Here is a 15,085-nt window from a genome sequence, read left to right on the forward strand (position 1 = left end):
CACAAATGTCTGAAAACAGTCCACATCAAGCCTTCTTCATAAAGGATTAGGAATAAGTAACATATCTAGAAGAGGACCAAAATATTGAAAGAATTCTGAGATTCCAATTTACAACAAACAAGAGATTGTCACATGTAAATAAGAGCAAAATGTGTTTTTTTTTTTAAATTTTAGGAAATTTTAAATTGTTGATATCAAAGGAAATCATCAGTCTCAGATGGACATTATTCATTTGAGACCATTAAAAACCAATGCTAGAGCATTTTAAATTGCACACGTCATTCAGAATTGGGAGAAACAAATGTACATGGATTAAGTGAGGCTTTTCTGATGACTACAAAATACATCAGAACATATTGTTTTAAACAAAAGCCAAACAGAAATTAAAGCATCTGGCTTGTAAGAGTTTACCCTCCTATAATGTAGAACTACTTTATAGACCTGATTGCTTCCTCCCTTAATAATATGTCTGGATCGGAATGCTGTTTTATTTATTGGTTCTGTAGTATTTAATGGTATTTTGGTTAAACTAGTATTTTATAAAAAAGGTACAATATTTATCCAAGCATCCAATCTGTGTTTAAATCTATGAAATAAAAGGGCTTCTTGTAAATACTCAATTTGATTTATGGGGCACTTCAAGTAAAACTCTTGTTGTAAATATGGTGGGGATAACTTAGATGGGGGCAACAATGGAATGAGAACGTCATTCCTGATCTTTGTTTTTGTACTCATCTAATTTAGTGTAGGCTTTCACAGCTGGACTCCCCACTCTATAAAATAAAGTGGAGGGGAGTGAAGTCATCTAGCTATAAACTAGAGAAGGAGGGAGAATAGTTTCCCATGACCCAATGTGAGCAGAGCCTTTAATAGTAGCGATTTTACTAAGTAGAATATTCTAATTCTACTTAAGTCTAATTCTACTAAGTAGAAATAGTTACTAACAATTGTATAGAATTTTATCACTTAAAAAATTACTTCAAAATATTACTAATTTCACTTCTACAAATGTATTACAGAATACATATATTTATTCTCATATTGCAGTTACAAAGATGTGATTTATCTAAAATATGTTATTTATACAAGGTTACTTGGTAAGTGGCAGAGCCCGGGATGGAATTTACTTCACCATGCTGGTCATACCCAAGAATAGGATAGATGGATAGGATGAGGGTCTATTCATAATAAGATATCAAATCTTTTTCTGGCTGTCACATATCAAATCTTTTTCTGGCTGTCACATTGATTACTGACATCTGGGCAACAACACCCTTTCTCCATTACAAAGTTGGATGGGCTGGAAATAAGGAGAGAAAACCGGAAGAACATACTTCTTTGTAAACAGAAAGCTACATTTTTTCATTTTCGTTTCTTATCATCATTTGTTTTTTCTGTATTTAAACTGTGTAATGGTTAGAGTAAAAATATAAAGAAAAATTGAAGCTAATAACATCTAAAAATCAAATGTTTAAATATAAAAATTTTCTCTCATCAGGAGCAAATTAACATAAAAATATTTTGTAATATTTTACATAACTAAAAAGATAAAAGTGAAGTGGAATTTGATCATTGAACAAACAGATTTCTAGGGATGATAGAATTTGTCCTTTTTTTCTTTAGCAGCTTCTTTGGTTATGCTGAATTAATTAGTTGTTACCCAAATTCTCTTTATATTAGATTTTTATGTGGTATGTAGACTGCTCATAAGCATGCATAATATGTGATCCAGATTTTCAACTTTAATGACCTCACAATTGGAACCACCAGGATTCTTAATATGACTATGGTGAGCCTGCATTGACTTTGCTAGACATTTTCATAGACTCAAAGAACTACACTCTGAAATTCAAACAAACAACGTATTTCTATTTTAAATACTTTAACCAATTTTAAATACTTTAAATTTTAAATACTTTAACCAATCGTTTATGCACTAAAAAGGATAGAATGCAATCCAGTGAGAAGTTGACTTCTCTGGAAATTCTTATTTGTATACCATATGCTTTCAAACAGTAAAATATTTACTATTTAATAAAATAATCCCAAACTGAAACCCATGTATTGCAGATGGAGTTGTTTCTTTATTTAGAATGGTTTACTAAATTTTAGTTGAGTGGAAGATAATTCAGGAAGAAGTCAAACGTCTCCCAGTAAGACCACTTTTCTCCTGCATGTTGAAAGTAATTTTATAGCACTCCATTAATGGAAAGATCTAAGCAAGATTAAGAGACCTCTCCAGGTCCCTCCCACAGCCCAGCACTCACTGAAGTACTTTAAAGAAACTGTTTGCATTGGAATTCTCCCATGTATTAGCACTTAAATCTTTAAAATATCTTTGAAGCCGATCTGCGGCAGAGCTTCATTTTGTTTTGTTTTGTTTTTTTAAGATATTAACCTTTGTTGGCACTTCATTTTCTTTATTTTTTTAAATTTATTTATTTATTTATGGCTGCACTGTGTCTTCGTTGCTGCACACGGGCTTTCTCTAGTTGTGGTGAGTGGGGGTTACTCTTCATTGCAGTGAGCTGGCTTCTCACTGCAGTGGTTTCTCTTGTTGCGGAGCATGGGGCTCTAGGCACACAGGCTTCAGTAGTTGTGGCATGTGGGCTCAGTAGTTGTGGCTTGCGGGCTTAGCTGCTCCACGGCCTGTGGGATCTTCCTGGACCAGGGCTCGAATCCGTGTCCCCTGCATTGGCAGGCAGATTCTTAACCACTGTTCCACCAGGGAAATCCCAGAGCTTCATTTTTAATGAAAATGGAAAGGAGCAGTCAGAACTGTCTGATATAGTAGGTCTTTTTCTATAATTCTTATTTGTTGTAGCTCAGAGGAGATTGTTGGATCAGAATTATTTTCATTCATAAGACAATGAATCCATTGCAGCACTATTTACAATAACCAGGTCACAGAAGCAACCTAAATGTCCATCGACAGATGAATGGATAAAGAAGATGTGGCACATATATAGAAAAGGATATTACTCAGCCATTAAAAGGAACAAAATTAGGTCATTTGTAGAGATGAGGATGGACTTAGAGACTGTCATACAGAGTGAAGTAAGTCAGAAAGAGAAAAACAAATATCATATATTAACTCATATATGTGGAATCTAGAAAAATGGTACAGATGAACCAGTTTTCAAGGCAGAAATGGAGATACAAATGTAGAGAACAAACGTGTAGACACCAAGTGGTGAAAGCAGGGTGGTGGTGGTGGTGGGATAAATTGGGAGATTGGGATTGACATATATATACTAATATGTATAAAATGGATAACTAATAAAAACCTGTTGTATTAAAAAAAAAGAAGTGATGGTGATTTTAGGGAAATTATTTTGTCTCCATTTTCTCATGTATGAAATTAAAACTAGGATTATTTAGAAGGTCTCATTAGATGGATGATGTTTACAGACAAATATCTGATACTTTTTCATCCTAATAACTAAGGACCAAACAAAAAAAATAAGACCATGAATCCATTGTAACCAACTTGTAATAATGAAAATCATAGGAAATGGAACTATATCATCCCATAAATAGGTCCTTTTCCATCACTTTAGAGTTGTATTCTACAATAGAGAACATATTAGTTTGTTGCTCATTCAAAAATTGATATTGGCATCTTTACATATAGTGTCCAACAATATTTTCATATTCAAATGCACTTGAGTTGTATTTTTGAGACTATTAATGTTGTAAAACATAAAAAGGAATAAAATATTTGCAATTTCCCAATGCATAAAAAAGACGAAAAGACAACCCTCAGAATGGGAGAAAATCTTTGCAAATGAAGCAACTGACAAAGGATTAAGCTCCAAAATATACAAGCAGCTCATGCAGCTCAATATCAAAAAGAAAAAAAAAACAACCCAGTCCAAAATGGGCAGAAGACTTAAATAGACATTTCTCCAAAGAAGATATACAGATCGCCAACAAACACATGAAAGGATGCTCAACATCACTAATCATTAGAGAAATGCAAATCAAAACTACAAACAGGTATCACCTCACACCATTCAGAATGACCATCATCAAAAAATCTACAAACAATAAATGCTGGAGAGGGTGTGGAGAAAAAGGAACCCTCTTGCAGTGTTGGTGGAAATGTAAATTGATACAGCCACTATGGAGAACAATATGGAGGTTCCTTAAAAAATTAAAAATAGAACTACCATATGACCCAGCAATCCCACTACTAGCCATATACCCTGAGAAAACCATAATTCAAAAAGAGTCATGTATCACAGTGTTCACTGCAGCACTATTTACAATAGCCAGGACATGGAAGCAACCTAAGTGTCCATCAACAGATGAATGGATAAAGAAGATGTGGCACATATATACAGTGGAATATTACTCAGCCATAAAAAGAAACAAAATTGAGTTATTTGTAGTGAGGTGGCTGGACCTAGAGTCTGTCATACAGAGTGAAGTAAGTCAGAAGGAGAAAAACAAATACCGTATACTAACACATATATATTCAATCTAAACAAAAAAAATGGTTCTGAGAAACCTAGGGGCAGGACAGGAACAAAGAAACAGACGTAGAGCATGGACTTGAGGACACAGGGAGGGGAAAGGGTAACCTGGGATGAAGTGAGAGTATAACATTGACATATATACACTACCAAATGTAAAATAGATTGCTAGTGGGAAGCAGCTGCATAGCACAGGGAGATCAGCTCAGTGTTTTGTGACCACCTAGAGGGGTGGGATTAGGAGGGTGGGAGGGAGATGCAAGAGCGAGGAGATATGGGGATATAAGTATGCATATAGCTGATTCACTTTGTTGTAGAGCAGAAACTAACACACCATTGTAAAGCAATTATACTCCAATAAAGAGGTTAAAAAAATTAGATTTAATCACTCCAAGTTTTCCCCCCCAAATTGTCTCATTGGTTCTCCTCTCTAAGTTGGGGTGTTTTATTTTCCCAAACAAGAAGAAGAGAATGGTTTCTCACTTTTGAGGCAGTGAGATAATGAATAATGTTTGGGCTTTGAAGACAAACTATTCACCCTACTATTTTATGAGGCTTGGCTAAGTTACTACCTTCTCTGAGGCTTAGTTTCAACCTCAGTAAAATAAAAATAAAAATAAAAAAGAGATCTAGACCATAGGGTTGCTGGGAACTTTAAACATGTTAACACATGTAGAGAGCTTGGCACATAAATAATCCTCAATACATGTTATATATAATACAATTATGGTAATTTATTTCCTACTATATTTCTCCCCCTTGGCCACAACTACTGTAGTACACTTACCTAAATAGAGATTACAAAGAACGGCTCCACAGAATTGGTCCATGGGGCAAGTGCAAACTTCTTAGAGTGTCACATTTCTCTGACTTAAGGCTTCTGAAGGTGCTCTACCTTTCCTTCACTTTCAGCATCAGGAAAAAGAATATAGAAGGAAAAGCACAGAATTCTCCTTCATAAAAAAACAGATGATTTCAGAATCTGCTTCTTAGAGACAATGTAGATTGAAGAGTAATTTTAATTCATTTATTAAAAATGGAGAAGATTACATAAACTTTTACAATTTACTGAGAGGAACAAATAAAATTGTATATGATTCAGTAGACATTCAACAAATACTCCTTTAAATATATATATATATATATATATATATATATATATATTTTTTTTTTTTTTTTCTCTCTCTTTTTAAAGAAAACTGGTTCAAGAACTTCTACTGAGAGCAAGGTTAAAGGAGCTTGTGGTAGACACATGCCAACTGAAGCAACTAAAAGTAAGCCAGGGAGAACACAAAGTATTGCTGCTGGAAACAATAAGGATTACAGGGCCAAGATCCTGCACAGAGGAGAGCTGGAAGAATTGAGCTGAGTTCCTGTAGCTGCATTTTCCTCTGGGAAATTGCCGTATCTGAGTTCAGGGAATAAATCTGAGAATACAAACTTTGCCTGGGCAAATGGTCACTGCTGGGAGACAGAAAAAAACAGCAGTTTATGGTGATCTTTGGGGGCCAAAAATACAAAATTGGCCAAGATGCCAGAGAGAATGATGGGCAGAAAACAGCTTGCCACACAGGCATCTTTCTCCCAAGACATCTGCAAAGTCTAAAACTTGAGTTACAACAGGCCAGGAAGATAATCAGAAAAATCTCTTTCCTTTCTAAGGAGACTGAGATTAGAATTTAGGAACAGCCAGGTGAGGAGCTCCAGCAAACACACAAGGTTCTCAGTTAAATGTTTTGAATGAGTATGGCCTAGGAGTGAATGTTAACTGGAGCTAGATGGAGCCTCATTGAAACCAAAACCAAACCAAAAGCAGAACCAAAACCCAGCCCTCACCTCAGCTTAGTCTCCAGATGGATTCAGATGATCAACCTGCAATCTGCCTGACAGTAGAAAGGGTAGAAACTCTAGAGGAAAATGATATACTCTGGATCCTCTGTAGCTTTTATTTATAATATCCAATATTTAATTTTAAAAAAATTACAAGATCCAGGAGATAGGATGATGTGTGTGTCTATGAAAATAGTGAAAAATATGAAAATTTAATGAGAGAATAGTACTTAGAAAAAATAAACTGGGAATTTTAGACTTAAGAAGCATAATAAATAACTCAAAAATAAAAGGAAAAGATTTAACAGCATATTAGGCATAGCAGAACACAAGATTGGTAAGCTGGGAAATATATCAATAAAGACTATACAAACTGAAGTAAAGAGGATAAAGATAAATATTAAAAGAGAAGAATTTTAAAATTCTTAAAATTGTAAAATAGTAAAAAGTGACAAGTGAGACATTTTCCAAAAGTCTAACCAGTGGACAATTAGAATACATTTATTAATAAGGCTGCAATAATATTTGAAGAAATAATGCCCATAAGTTTCAAAAACCAGTGAAAGGCAATAAATTTAGTTTGTAGAAGCACTATAAACCCCAAAGAGTATAAATACAAAAGAAAACAACACCTAGACTTATAATAACAAAATTGCAAAGTATGGATACCAAGGGGGAAGGCGGGTGGGATGAATTGAGAGATGGGGATTGACATATATACACTATTGATACTATGTATAAATTACATAACTAATGAGAACCTACTGTATAGCACAGGGAACTCTACTCAGTGCTCTGTGGAGACCTAAATGGGAAGGAAATCCAAAAAAGAGGGGATGTATGTATACTTATAGCTGATTCACTTTACTGTATGGTAGAAATTAACACAACACTGTAAAGCAACTATACTCCAATAAAAATTAAAAAAAAAAAAAAACAACCTGCTAAAAACTGCAAAAAAAAAAAGAAGGAAAATATTAAAAGCAGCCAAAGTAGGGAAAAATCACACATTACCTTCAAAGGAGAAACAGTATGATTAGCAGAAGACTTCTCAACAAAAACAAACTCAGAAAATAATGGAATAGGCTCTATGAATATATAAAGAAAATAATTGCCAACTGAGACTAATATACCTAACAAAAGCACCCTTTAAGATGAAGGCAAAATAAAAGCTTTCAGATCAACAAAAACCGAGAAAAATGTGCCACTAACTCACCTGCAATAGAAGAAAAATAAAAGGTCCTTCTTCAGGCAGAAGGAAAATAATGAATAATGCCTGTGGAATTGAAGACATATTCAGAATTTCACTGTGTTTTCTATTTTGCCTGATAGCAATAATTCTTTGCTTCTTTTTGTTATTATTTGTCTGCTAAATACTTTTTCCATCTCTTTGAATACAATATTTTGTGTATCTTTAATTGTTTCTTATAAGTAGCATAAAACTGGATTTGATCTTTGATTGTGTTTGCTATTGATAATCCCCCGTCCGCACAGCAACATACATTTCTGGAGTCTCAGTCATTTTAAGTAGTGTTTTCCTCTTCACATTTTTGGACATTGATGATACAATTAATTAGGAATTATTCCTTCTAGTTTTCTTAATATTTATTTATATTTTATTTCAGGGATTTGAAATATGTGTATTGTGTATAGATATGATATTCATATAATTTCTTCTAATGATCATCCTTTAATATTGTTATCACTGTTTAGAGTTTTTCATAACACTACATATATACATTTGGAAACAGCTTCCAATTTTCTCTTTTTTTGTCTTGTTCTAGTACTTCCATGTAGATATTCCCTGGTATTTCACTTTCATGTTGTTTCAGTGTTTTAATATTATGTGCCAATAAGTGTTGGATTTAACTTTAAATTTTGTTGCCCTCTTCACACTAATATTTATTTTTATCATGTGCTCTTTATTTTAGATTCATTTTTTAATTTTCTTGGGTTATAATCTACAGTATTTCTATTGGTAGTTTATGATTGTATACTCCCCTTCCGTGTTAGAAAACCTATTTGAATGTGTCTGCTCCTATTTTACTTTCAGACCTGGGCAAGTGTTCAAGTTATATGACAATAGTTAGCAATTTATCTTGCTCTAGAATTAAGATAATATGTAGGTATTCCCAAAGCATCAAAGAGAAAATCAAATTAATACTGGAACACTATGCTATTATATGTCATAAAAAATAGTGCCTAACGGGCCACAAAGTTACATTGACATTTTCCTACTTACGAGAGAACATAATTTTAGAGTAAATAAAATGATACTGTGGGCCTTATTTTGTTCCATATTAATTTTTCTCTTCTATGATCTTTCATAGTACTTACTGTCCATTAGGAAGTTTAATTTATAAATATTTCCTGCATATACATCTTTTTACCTTTTGACATTTTCAGATAATTTCATAATCTTGGTATTCCTCCATTGCCTGGTAAATACTGGTTTAAATGAATTTAACATCAAGTACCTAAACTTGTATGTAAAGATACTTTTACACAAACTGGCCAATATTTTTTTTTCTTTTTTAGAACCACTACTCTCATGTTTTCTCTGTTCTTTCCAATTGTTATATTTTTCGACATTGATTGAGTGCTCTGTGATTTTTCCACATCCTCCTTTCACATGATACACCTCTTCTGAAAGACCTCCAGCTGTAGTGCTCAAGATAAACCTCCACCCATAGGTCAACATCCTTCAATATTTGTAAGAGCTCCATTGTTGAATCTGCAGATGTCTAGGAGCTGCATTACTCAGATGGAGTGGCAAAGAGGCAAAGGATAATGCAGCCCAATACTCTTCAGTTAAGCAAAATAAACTAAACGTTTCCAGATATGGGTGACTCTGTTTTAGATTTAATTCATTAATATTGAGCCACCTTTCCTAAGAGGTACCCAACTAAGAGTTTGTAGAGTAAGAAAGACATGTGGATGGGAAATCTGAGTGGTAACAGATAGTAGGAAGAAGTTCAAAGCAGGCAACAAAGGAGCTGAGCAGGTGACAAAGGCCCAGGGAAATAATACGGCAGAGGAAAGACCCTATGTATACATAGCAGTTGTGTAGAAGGTAATAGTAATTTGCCTATGATAATGAAGGTCTCCAGCTCTGAGGTCTTTAGACCTGAGTTAAAAATCCCTACTCCACAATTGAAGAGCTGTATCTTTGAAAGCTTTTGTTTTCTCATCTGTAAAATGAGGGTAGTAATAAAATCTGGTTTAGAGAGTTATTATGAGGATTAAATGTGATAATGCAGTTAAATAATGTTACTTCTTCTTAGCTGTTATCATTATAACCCATCTAGGCCAGACAAGATAAGAATAAAATGTAAACAAGTAGGTTTAGACAGTGACAGATTAGGATAATTGATTCTAATTGGGAATAAAAACAAGAGAATGTAAGAAGCGTTAAGAGTAGAAGCCTAAATTACTATATTTCAGACCTCTAGAGAAAATTGTTCACATCATAGTTAATGTGAAAGGCACCTAATGGATTGATACAGTAAACACTTTGCATAATTACACCTAGTAGTCGTGGTACAAGATGCTAATATTAACATAATTTATCCATCTAGGTAATTAGAAACAAAGGCACTTACACAAAACATTTTTTTGGTCATCCATTTGCATGTTCAGTATGAACTGAGACTAAAAATTCCTTCTAATCCAAAATATGTTGAAAATGCATTATTTCATAATGAGAAATATGGTCTCTGGAAATTTACCATGTGTTGAGAACAACTGTAAATGCCCCAAGAGAAGAAAGACGCTCTTAAATATCAGAAATAATGGCTTCTCAGAGTGGTGTCTGTTAGTATCTGGGATGGCCCTTGTAGAATTCATGCTAGGATGAACACTATTGGGAAACTTGGTGCTTAGAATTAATGCTATATAAAGAGTAAAATCTTGATTCTTGCGCTCAGACTTTAATTACTGACAGCTGTAAATTGTAGTCTTTAAAACAATGCTGTTGATATGTCTTTAATTCACCACTTGAACTTCAGGCCTCTTAAGAATCCCTCTGTTGGCAAGCTTGGACTTGTATGTTGTTGGACACATGGCACAGAATTGACTAGAAGTTTGGTTGTTTAGTTCAACTTGCAAATGCAAGAGAAAGCTTGCTACATAAGGCAGTTTTACTCTTTCTACTGTCCTTAATATAGGTGAAAGGAAACAGTGTCTCTTAGGCAAACATGCTGAATGTTTGCCATAAATTAGCTAAAAGCTCAATATGTAATTTATTGCTGGTTGGAATTTTCTCCTGAGTAGGTTATACTATATACTGCACAGACATACATACAAGGAGAAAAGAGGAAAAATGTCAAGAGTTATAATTACATTCACGTGTTGACTAATTGAGCCTTTCAGGGCCTTCTTCCTAATTATAAGAGGGCATACAAAGAAGAAATATCACTAAAAGCGAGTATGTATAGAATGAATATGAGTTTAAATGGGTTGTGCTGGCCATATAAAAGCTGTAAAACTTGATAGGAAGGGAATGTTATTACTTGACAAACATCTCCTACACATTAAAAAAAAAAAAAAAACAATCAGGCCCACAGCAGTGTCATTGACAGACTCTAAGATAAGAAAAAAATTATGTTATGTTAGCTTTAAAGAGGACACATTGAAAAAAATGAAGGCTCCTAATCTATATTCTAGATGCATTTTTTCATATCTGTTTTAGAAATGCAAGGAAATTATAGTCTTATGATACCACTTGAAATAAAAAATACATATATATGTAAGATTTTTGCAAGACTTCTGAAAAGAAAATTACATACATGCATTACATAAATATAAGCCTGAAAATCTTCAGAAAATTTATTCACTTGTAAGGTGTAAACTTTGATGATATTATTTCATAATAAAAGTAAAGGTAGATTTTAATCCCCGACATTGGAAAAGTATACATTATTGCTCTGATAAGTCTTAAAGTAAAATTTACAGTTGTTTCTCTTCAGTTTCTCCTGCGGATTTAAGATGGCAGAAAGGGTTGAGAAAGAGTATACCCCTGTTAGAGTAAACCATGGAACTTTTTACAAGTTTGTAATTCATTTTATTTTACATCAAGTGGTACCCTTTTGACATGTCTATAAAAGTCTCAGTGTTTGTAGTAGATGTGTATATAATATTACATTACACCTCATAACTGAGATAAACTGGCAAGAACCCTAAAGCTCAATAGGAAAAAGATTGCCTTTATCTCTTAAAACTGTCATTTTAATTTTCCACACTAGACAATGCTATAGATGCAGGATGACTTACGATGCTGGTTACTGTTAGACCACAATCTTGTAATGTTTTGAATTTAGTACCTAATCAAATTGCTTTGCTTTTAGTATTCTTATCTTGATTTATGTGAATTGGTATAGGGTACCCTCCTTAGCATACCCGAAGGAGCAGTGTATTTTACAGCATTCTAAATGCAAATCCTGCTCCTAGATTTATACCATGGACAATGCAGCCGCACTATTAAAAAATAATATAAAATGAAACCCAGAAAAATTGAAATGACAATTTTCGAGTCAAGCAGTCTTTAGCAACTGGCCCTGATGCTCCGTGGGCTGCCGTAACTGAGCCAGAGCAGTCGAGCAGGGCACAGTCCACAGCCTGAAATTTCAAAGTTACCTTCTGTGGAGCTGGAATTAAATGCCCAGTAAATATAAAGGAAAATTTCCCTCGTGCAAAATCTAATCAAATGTAATATGTCCACATTATAACTACTATTTCTATGACTATTATAATTCAAGTTCCTAATTATGAGTTCAGTTCATAAAAAGAAAATTGGCTTTCATTTGAGCAGCATTTTCAGTAAGAAATGGAAAACACACATTTAAGTACACAGGTTTTTAATTCATTATTCTTTTTATTTCAATATCCATTATGGGCCCAATTCTACCCTCAAATACTGATATTCAACTCCCTAAGTAGTCAGGTTTATACACAAATCTTGGGCTCAGCATAAGTAGGAAAAGTACAAAAATGATTCCTGAGGAAGAGAGGGGGAATTAAACTATTCAAATGGTAGATTTGGGGCGGGGGAAAAAAAAAGAAAACTCTGAAGCAATACTAAATATACCAGATTCAATAATCTCAAGCTAGGTATGTTTGGGATAATAATTAAATCCTTGGTTACTATTGCTTTCCATTCAATGTTCTAGTATAGTTTCTCCATAGATATATCTATATCATAGCTCTAGCCCCATTTATCTCAGTGTTAGCATAATTTGAAATAGTTTTACTTGGGACCATAGACTACATAAATAGGCCCACAACTTAACTCTGTAAAACTCAGATAATTATTATTTTAGGCAAACTTACAATATCCAATTTAAAAATTAGTCAAATCCAAAAATTTTCACTAACAGTTTTTTTGGGTTTTTTTGGGGGGTGGTGGTGGATTTTTTGTGTGTTCGCTTTTTAAAACTCAAAACGCATTTCCACATAAGACTAAAGGCCAAAATGTTTTCACTTTGAAGCCAGGCTATAAAATCTGATTTAACTTTTAACATCTGAAATATGTCAAAGTGGGCCTGAACTGTAAATACTCCATCTTGTCTGCAGATGAATCATGAGTCCCAAGTATCTAGGAATACAGATTCTCTCTGACTCTAAACCAGAGCACTGATGTTAACTAAAAGTTGAGTGGAATTGTCCACTTAGTTGAAGGCAAAGTGAAAAGAAGCTCTAGCTGCTGTGCAACTTGCAAGACAAAAAGTGGTTTTGCTCCAGTAGAACAGGAGATAGGAACAGAAAATGGATACAAGTTTCTTTGGCTCCCAAAGAAACCTTAGAATAGGAAATTCATGAAAACTTGATTAAGAAATCTGAAGGTGCATCATCAGTAGTGCTAAGTGATATGTATAACAAGGGAAGACAAGGAAAGATCATTAAAACATAAAGAAATCTTTGTATTTGTGAAATATGAAGTTGTAGATGTTCAGCTGTCCAAAAGGAAGTGTTTTCTGCAAAGCCTACACATGCCTGTATGATAGTGTTGGCAACATCTAGAAAAGGAAAGAGAGCTGTTACTGAATTCAGTGACTGAACAGACACAAAAAGGCCCACTTGGATATTCTTATTGAAGTAAACCAAGGTTCACTAGATTTTCCAGCTTATGAGAAATGTAATCCTGATCTAAAAGGAAATATCTCTCCCTAATTCATTTATTTCTGTTTCTGTAGAGTACATTTTTCATTGAAATGGAATATATGAAGACATGAACTGTGTCTAATTTTGCTAGCCATCATGTTCACAATTTTCAGAACATAATAGCCTCCAGTAAATATTTAGTAAATGAATTTACACATGAGAAGGTGTTATTCTTGAACTTATTTTCTCTGATCAAGCATATTAAAAATATACTCACTAATTTTTCAATGATTTGTAACAGGGATGCTTGTCAAAGGAAATTAAGTGAAATTAAATATTAAAGTACTCACACTTAATGTACTAAGTACTAAGCACTATGGGTTGGACACTATACATATTTTACAACTCGATAATTCAGGGTTCAGTGAGAAAAAAAAACAAAAATACAATGAGACATTTCAAGAATTTAAGGGCTTATCAAAGCAATGATCAGGCCGGAAAAGGAAAAGTCAGGGACTCTGCCACTAACATTTAAGTCACACCACTATCCTGAGGTCAGAAAGTTGCTACTGCTACTTAGAAATCAGAAGATGTTAGGAACCTACTTCTAATGTCACAGCTTCCCTTTAGCTCTGTGGCTGGTATTTAGGAGAGGAACTCTTATAGACACACTGAAACACTTTTAGAAAAAGAGGAAGCAGCATGGGGCAGTTCTCAGAACAGGTTACATGAAAAATAACTGAAGATACACAAGGACACTTACCTTGGGAAATAGAAAGTTAAAAAAGACTAGATATGTTTTGCATGAATAAAATCTAGGGAAGTCATGAGGGTACCCATTTGGTCCTAAGCAGAGGACAGCATTGATTAGAATGGGGAGCCAATGAGTTAGCTCTGAGTCACTGGAATAGTTCCAAGTTTTAAGAAGTAAAAATTTTAAAGTTCTAGAAGCTGAGTTAGATGATCTCACCCATTTGTGTTACTTATATTATTATAAAAATGCAATTTGAAATGAGTATACTTCCCAAATTATGTTTACTATATTAAATATGTAGTCATTCAACATGACGTTTACTTTGATATTAGAAACCTAGATAGAAATTGATGAATTCTGTTCTTCAACAACTGAAATATTCTGATAGCAGTAATTATAGCTTCTACTCTCTTACTCTGTGCCAGACCCTCTGAAGTTACGTGAAAACAGCGACTCTGCTTTGCCTCATTCTCACTATTCCCAGCACATATGGCTTATAACCGGTGATTCAAAATGAGGTCTATGAGGAACTGAAGCCTACCAATATAAGACTCTCAGAAATTTGTCAAGGCAATAGAATACAACTTGAATAAATTGGACATGATTATCTAAAATAATTTACAATGCTTATGTATGATTCTGAATTAAACACCCAAGAGAAGTTAAATTAATATTTTTATGTTACAAGATTATTTTGTGATATAGGTATTTTGTAGAAAATAATTTTAAGTGAATGATTTATTTAATTAATATGTCCCCAGTATGGTTCCTAGAGTCATAAACAATGGGTTCACATCATAATTATATCTACTAATTATGTGATGTTGTACAATTGACTTAATTTTTTCAGCCTCAATTTCCTAAATTGTCAAAGAAATAAAATATTTGTCCTACTTCATTGTTAAGAGAATTCAATGATTTAAAC

This window comes from Delphinus delphis, chromosome 1 (assembly GCF_949987515.2).
Source record: "Delphinus delphis chromosome 1, mDelDel1.2, whole genome shotgun sequence".
NCBI lineage: Eukaryota > Metazoa > Chordata > Mammalia > Artiodactyla > Delphinidae > Delphinus > Delphinus delphis.